Here is a 7,393-nt window from a genome sequence, read left to right as displayed (position 1 = left end):
TTTATTTTGGCAACTCTTTGTCAGTGAACATCTACAGAGACTGTTCAAAGGTCTCTAGATAGTGATCTTTGGGAAGAGCTGGCTGAAGTGTCTTCCTAGTAACCAGGAGATCCTGGCTTGGCCTGCCAGTTTTTCCTTGCAAGTCTTGAGGGAAATGGGGAACATCTGTAGTTTGGAATTTGCAGGTGTTGTCTTGGACCATCAAATGGAACAGTTGCAAGCAGTTTCTTGAGATAGGCACCATGACTTAGCTGGCTAAAGCACCTGTCTAGTAAACAGGAGGTCCTGGGTTCAACTCCCAGTGGTGCCTTGCTCTATGAGTTTTGTCTCCTCTGCTCACATTTTCCTTGGAAACAGAAGAGACCTCCCTTGGTATCCAAATCATTGCTTGCTAAGGAAAAGGCTTCTTTGGAGAGAAACATTGGAAAGAATCAAATCACAAGCCTGGAGTTGATGAAAAGGCTGCTGTGACTGGCATTGGCACGGTGGTTGCTTTGACTGCAATTGCTGCAACACAAAAGCCTGCACCACATGTCCTTGTGATTCGCTGGGGATGTCCACACACAGATGTCAGGTCGTCTTCCTTTTGATTGTCACTGATGAAAAATGGAGCAGTTGGGAGAAAAGTCCCAGAGGCACCTGCCAGGTAAAGTGGAGGTTAGAGATGCAGCACCCAGTGGTGCCTTGCCAAATGTGTCCACTCCTCCCACTTTTTGGTCAATCTTTTGAGGAAACAGAGAAGACTGCCTCTGCCTTGCAATGCAAATGCTTGTAAAAGAAACGGGTCATTTTTTCTGACAAGTGTTGGAAGGAGGCACCTAAGAAACGTGGAGACAAGGAAAAGGTCATCGTAACTCAACTTGCATCCATGACTCTTGAGGCCACAACGCAGAGCACTGAGCACTGTACGACCACAGCTGGGGACAGAAGGGTCCTTTTCAAAGGCATTTTCCACTAGCAGGGTCTTCTCTGTGCACAGAATTCCTGATAGTTTGATGTCTACTGGCACTGGAGATCATTATTTTGGCATCTCTCTGTCTCAGTGAGCATCTGCTGTGGTTGTTGAAAGTCTGTGATGGGATCTCTGGAATGCAACCTGAACAGTGGGACCCCTGAACCCTTTGTCCTACCACCTAGACTCCCTCTCACACATGTGATGCTGAGACAAGCTGTGAATCTCTGGCAGACACAGCCAGCTGAATTACATCAATGCTTCTCCCAGCCACTCATAACACTAATGATAGAGAGTCGCCCCCCCACAGCTCTGCAGCCTTTTGCCCCTGGATCATACCATCTTGCCTTATCAGTGTGAGTTTATTACGCAGGGTCCACCCCTCCCTCCCTATGAATAGTACATGAACCAGCCTTGTAATGGAGCTGAGATTTCCCAAGAACTTCAAGTAAAATGCACCAGTTTAAGTACAGCATAAAACAGATTTATTAACTACAGAAAGATGGAGTTTTAAGGATTATAAGTGGTAGGAATAAAAGATCAAAGTAAGTTACCATGGAAATTAAAGATAAATTCACAATCTAAATTTTACACCTTATTACACTAGGCTGTAGTTAGGTTATGCACACAGGAAGGCTTAATGCTCGAGCTGCTGCACATGCTGGGCAGGCTTGAGGCCGGGCTCCCCATGGCAGGAGAGAAGAAGAAGACTCAGCCCCTGGAGGGGCAGGCTGGGGCTTCCAGGATCTCATTTGCTCACAGCCAGTGCCCTGCCCCCACTCCCAAGTCATCCATGGTGCCCCCAGGTCGGCCAGAATGGAGCAGCGGTTTTCACTGCACTATGTCCACTTATGGCTTACAGGCAACTCCCAGACTCACCACAGCCCACCATCTCGGCCAGAAAGGAGCCCACTCAGCCTCACCACTGCTGCTTTGCCTTCCCCCCAGAACCCCGCTTCTCCTGGGCTGTAAGGACCCATCCCTGGGATGCCAAGAGGCAGCCACAGGGGTCTGTCTCCCAGCAGCCAACTGCATCTCCATGGGTTCAGCCCTCAGAAGGGCAGGTGGGAGTTTCCTGGATCCCAGTTGCTCACAGCCAGCCCAGCCTCCACCTCTAAAACCATCAGTCATGCTCCCAGCTTGGCCATAAAGGAGCAGCCATTCTCCACTTGGACTCAGCTTTGCTTGTTTTCCTTTCACCCAGAACCCCCCTTCTTCTTCTGGGCTGCAAGTAGCCACCCCTGGGAAGCCAAGAGGCAGGCACAGGATTCTACCTCCCAGCAGCCAACTGCACCTCCCCAGGCTTTGCAGAATGAAGGGTGGTGCTCTACTATCTCCACAGCTTCTTCCCTGCTTTCCTCAGCTCAACTTTCCTCTATTGCCCCATTCCTGCCTCACTTCCTCCTTTGGCCAGTCATGCAAAGGAGCCCAGCAGGAAGTGACAGCCTTTATAGGCCAACCTCCAACAGCAGAGGTGGCCAAGCCACAAGCCTCCAAATGGGGACTGGCCTAACTACTCTAGGTTCTCCAGCCTGACACCAAGGTGCTTTCTCCACTGCTGTCAGCATCCTCTCTCATGCAGGGGTTGGAGTTATCCCAGGGACAGGCCAATAGGAGGAGCGGCCTTTCTGAACAACAAGGGGATCTGGGAAAAGGAAGCCAGCATATTTCTGCCTGGTTTTGAACCAGAGACCTTTTGCATGTTAGGCAAACATGATAACCAGTATACTACAGAAACTCCACCTACTTGGTGGTTGCTCACTCTGGCACAGACCGATGGACAAATCTAGAGAAAGTGGTGGCAGCCCCTCGATAGGTCAGCTGACAGAGCAGAGAACTGGAGCCAGCACTCAGGAAGTCGTCCTTACGTCACCTGTGTGACTCCAGCTTGAGGGAGAGCTTCTTTTTCTTCTCCTTGCTGACAAAGAGCAAGAGAAGAATGAAAGGTCAGGTGGGCTAACTCGGTGCAGAAGCCCATGCTGTCTTTTCCTGCTCCATAGCCTGAAATGAGGGACTCGTGGCAGTTAAAGGAACTGCTGCACTCTCAGAAAACATCCCGCCCGTGCATAAAGGAGGATAGAAGAGCCTGTTAGTCTAGCACGCTCCCAACTGAACTGTTTCAGCAGCTGCTAGGTTTCTTTTTGGCCTGTTACTTTTCTGTCTGGGATGTTGTTGTCAGCTGTGGCACAGAAAAAGGATGTAATTGCGAGCTGCCCATGAAGACAGAATTAACTTTTGCCTTCCTTGCTCGGCTTTACTTGTTTCCTCACCCTATTCCTGCCTTAGTTCCTGTGTTATCTGAAGGTGACGGGGGCCTAGCAGTACGAAGAGGAAGTTGGACAGCTAGACCCTGGTGGCAAAAGTCCTACCACTGCTTGCCACCCCACTCTCTTCTCCCGCTTCACATATTGACCGCCAGGGACTTGGTGCCCAGCAGCGCAACGGAAGGCAGTGGACAGAGCCACCCTCGCCTTGAAGCTCTGGCTCATTAAACCGTATCTTCAGTCGCTGATGGCCAATGAGAGACCAACAGTGCTTGCTATTTTAGCACTTGAAAATGCCATTGGTCAGTCATTGGATCTCTTTAATGCTGTTACATAACAAATGAAAATAGAATCTCAGTGTGACATTCTGTACCTTTGGGGGAGCGTGCTGTAACCCCCATATTCCTCATTTTCATATAATCGTGATCTTATATACGGAGCATGCCTTGTAAGGCATCGGGGAAAGGATATGATCTGCCGAAAGTCATTTCTCTACCCATAGATGTTTACCATTCATGCATATGAAGTTATGAGAATTGCGCAGTGTGGTTGTCACTATGCTGTAAGGTGGGGGAGTCAGCCAAATATTAGCTCGCCAGTGACAACAGTAAGGAAAGTAACCAACACCCGGACAGGGTGTCAAACAACCCATCAACAGCCATTGTTCAGCAAGGGAGCTACAGTGCAATCACTTACCTGCAAGAGGACACCCCAGGGGAATTGCTCAGACTTGCTTGGAGGGACACAGTGATGCTCACCTGACTCTGAAGGGTGAGCAAAGCCAAGAGGGAAGAAAGGACATCATAAAAGGAGAGACATTTGCCATGCTTTGTCTCTCTCGTCCACCTACATCTACAGACACCCCCACACCAAGCAACTGAAGCGCTGACGAAAGGGGAGAGCCTGGCTGAAAAGCCACCAGCCGGCCTGTGGTGAGAAGCATCTAAGTTTGTAAGGGCATTGAAAGGGTTAAGATCAGCTTAGAGTGCATTTTGCTTTTATTTCACAAAAACAACGAGAAGTCCGGTGACAACTTAAGAACTAACAGATTTATTTGGACACAAGCGTTCGTGGGTAAAAAGCCCTCTTCTTCAGATGCATGGAGTGAAAATTGCAGATAGAGGCATAAATATATATTGGAACATGATGTAAAGGGAGTTACCGTACAAGGGGAGAACCAGTGTTGAAGGCTAATTCAGTCAGGGTGGATGTGGCTCTCTCCCAGTAATTGACAGGGAGGTGTCAATACCAAGAGAGGGAAAATTGCTTTTGTAGTGAGCCAGCCACCCCCAGTCCCTCTTCAAGCTCAAATTAATGGTGTTAAGTTTGCAGATCAGTTGTAACTCTGCAATTTCTCTTTGAAGTCTGTTTTTGAAGTTTTTTGAATGGCTTCTTTTAAATGGCTACTTTGAATGGCTACGTTTAATTGTGTTATTGAATATGAACATGTAAATGTATTACAGAAGTCCCATGTGGTCTAGTGGTTAGGATTCCTGGCTTTCACCCAGGCAGCCTGAGTTCAATTCTCCACACAGGAACAATGCAGGGCTTCTCCTTGGAGGGGAGGCAGGAAACAAAAAGAATGGGAAGGGATCCTGTCAGCAGCAGAGCTGGACAGTGTTGGGAGCAGTACTGGATTTGACATAGTGCCATAGTGCTAGGCCCAAGCTCAGAAGGGACCTGTAACAGTAACTTCCTCCCCCCTGCAGAAAGGGAGCCTCAGAGCAGCCTGCATTAAGTAGGGGAGCTGAAACCCCATTGGGAGCTGTAGTTCCTTGGCCAGCTCCCTGCCTTGGAGCAGAGAAGGAACATTTCCCAGCATTCCCTTGGCTGCTATCAACAGGAAAGGGAGGGGGAAGCTGTGAGACTCCCTGGCCTGCAGCTTGCTGTGGCTGGGGGGCTGGCTGCTAGAAGCGGGTGCCACCTGTGAATAGGGAACAGGTGTGCCCAAGGAGTAGAAGGCTTTGGCCCAGGTAGCACCCTCAGAAGACTTCCCCAGACTGGCTGAGGGATGCTGGTGTGACCTTACCTGACAGCCCCTAAAGAAGGAACTGGGTGGACTAAATGGACAGGGCCCCTCTCTATCTGAAGCTGGGCAAGGCAGGTATGTGAATCCCACCAGAAGATAAAATGGTAAGTAAGAGAGGGGAGGCTCTACTGGACCTGGACACTTTCAGACACAGGACAGGAGGATTTCCACTTCTGAGCCATGAAAATAGAAATTGATTTTTCCTTTCCAGATGTATCTAATATTCAGAAAGGGAATCTAGCCCCTGCCTTCCAGATCTGAACACCTCAAAATCAGGAGTGCTCAAGCTCAGTTTGGGCAGCTGTTACTTCATTTCTCCCAAATCAAATATGCTGATCCACTGTCATTTGCTGTAGAAAAAGTAGGATAAAATTGAGCAACAAATGTTGGGGTCTTCCCAGTGCTAATGAGGGCTGGAATTGCTATTTTCCACAGCCATTACACATTTTTTTTTAGTTTTGTTTGTTTAAAAGGAAGACAGTGATATTGCACTGGCAAATTCCCCATAGAAACAAAGAATGGAACAAAAGAATAATAAAGGCACCTCAACTTTCCTCATTTATGTAGGACGGTCTTATTAGATGGATCCAGACATCTTCCAATCACAGAAGCTGAAAATTGTTCCACTTTACTGCAGTTCTGTAACCATGCGGGAACCTAGAGGAGGAAAGTGCCTAACTCCAGAGTCTGCAGCTGCCTAGGGCCAGTGCTGAGGATTTAGAGTCCCTAGTGCTGCCATTACAAGGTTCAAGCATGCTCAGCCTTGGCATTGCCTCTGCTCCTGTGGCTAGTAGCTGCAGCTGTCTAAGGCTGGCCTCTGGCAGTTGCCCCATGGCTGTAGCCAGAGAAGCTACAAGTGGCTCTGTGACTCCTGGGGCCATTAAGCTAGAGCAGCTAAAGACACTGGAGTTAACCTCAAGGAACAGAGGTCACCAGCAGGAAAGGAATGTCGGGGGAGCAGGTCAGGCTTGCAGAGGGAGCTTTCAGCTGGTTGGGAGGGAGAGAGGCTGGTGTCTTCAAATTCCCAAGGGCTAAGTCCTCATTTTGGGGAAATGGTGTTTGCAGGTGGCTTGCTCACATGGCAGGATGGGGGCTGAGGGAGGGATCTGTCAGAACTGATCAGGTGTCTGCTGGCTTTAGAACTTTGAGCTGAGACTAGGACCACATGCAGTGACTGGTGACATGGGGAGGGTACTGGAGACATGGATAGAGAAGGTCTGAATGAGGAAGGAGATAAATCTGTGGGGAGTTTCCTTGGTCACTAGGAAAGTTCTGCTCACTGTGGACACTGGTAAACCCACATGGGTGTACAGCTCAATAAGAAAACTCGCGGGCTGAGGGAGCTGTGTATGGCAATGCATATAGTCATGGAGAGGTGTGTAATCAAAATGAAAAATGTCTATGAGGTTCAGTACTGGGTATACGATGGCACCAATGGCACTGCCCCACCAGGCCCACACTCGGAGCCCACAGTGACTACACTGGGGCCCACAAATATGTTTGGTGCCAGGGCCAACGAAAGGTTAATCCAGCCCTGACTGCCTGAGCACTATTTCAGCCTCACATTTTTGGGTGGATCTCCAACACTGAGAGCTGCAGAGCACTCCCCCGCAACACACACTCATCCTGGTGTTGGGAGGGGAACAGGAGAAAGGACAAAAGAAGAGATGAAGAAAAAGGAGGGAGGGACAGGTGGATGGAGGAAAAGGTGAAACAAAAAGGACAAACCCTAATGTCCCCATGATTCTAAGGGACAAAATCCCAGGTGCGGAATAAAATTTTGCCTCCTTAAGCTCGCGTTTTCCATGCCTAGAATTCAACTCTCACCAGATGGATCAGACTGAACAGGTTTCAAACCTCCAGGAGGCTCTTACCTTCTAAACAGGGATGGCTGTTTTCTAGTAAAATCACTAAAAGGGAAGGAGAAAACTCAAAAGAGGTTCCTCCTGGCGCTCATGTCCGTGAACCCGAATACTCTCTCAATCCTCAAAGAGAGACCTGGAGAAGGAGATTTGCTGAAGCAAAGCCACAGGGGTCTCTGAGGTTTCCCTGGCCCCTTGTCCCTGTCCTGCCTGGCTCATGTCCTGCCTGGCTCTCTGTGAGGTCACCACCTTCCCATCATCTTTGACCAATAGTCTCAGGTCCTGC

General features: G+C 49.1%; 2 non-coding genes across 2 annotated transcripts; one reads left to right on the top strand and one right to left on the bottom strand.

Annotated features, from left to right (window-relative positions):
• Positions 1–236: 236 nt before the first annotated feature.
• Positions 237–310, top strand: TRNAT-AGU. The gene has a single exon. It is a non-coding gene; the product is annotated as a tRNA-Thr (tRNA).
• Positions 311–2,617: 2,307 nt separating this feature from the next.
• On the bottom strand, positions 2,618–2,690 carry TRNAV-AAC. Its single transcript has one exon. It is a non-coding gene; the product is annotated as a tRNA-Val (tRNA).
• Positions 2,691–7,393: the final 4,703 nt, after the last annotated feature.

The sequence above is a fragment of the Gopherus evgoodei genome, unplaced genomic scaffold (genome assembly GCF_007399415.2).
Source record: "Gopherus evgoodei ecotype Sinaloan lineage unplaced genomic scaffold, rGopEvg1_v1.p scaffold_261_arrow_ctg1, whole genome shotgun sequence".
In the NCBI taxonomy this organism is placed as follows: Eukaryota; Metazoa; Chordata; order Testudines; family Testudinidae; genus Gopherus; species Gopherus evgoodei.
Note: the sequence above shows the minus strand (reverse complement) of the source record. Positions and strands in the feature narration are given on the sequence as shown.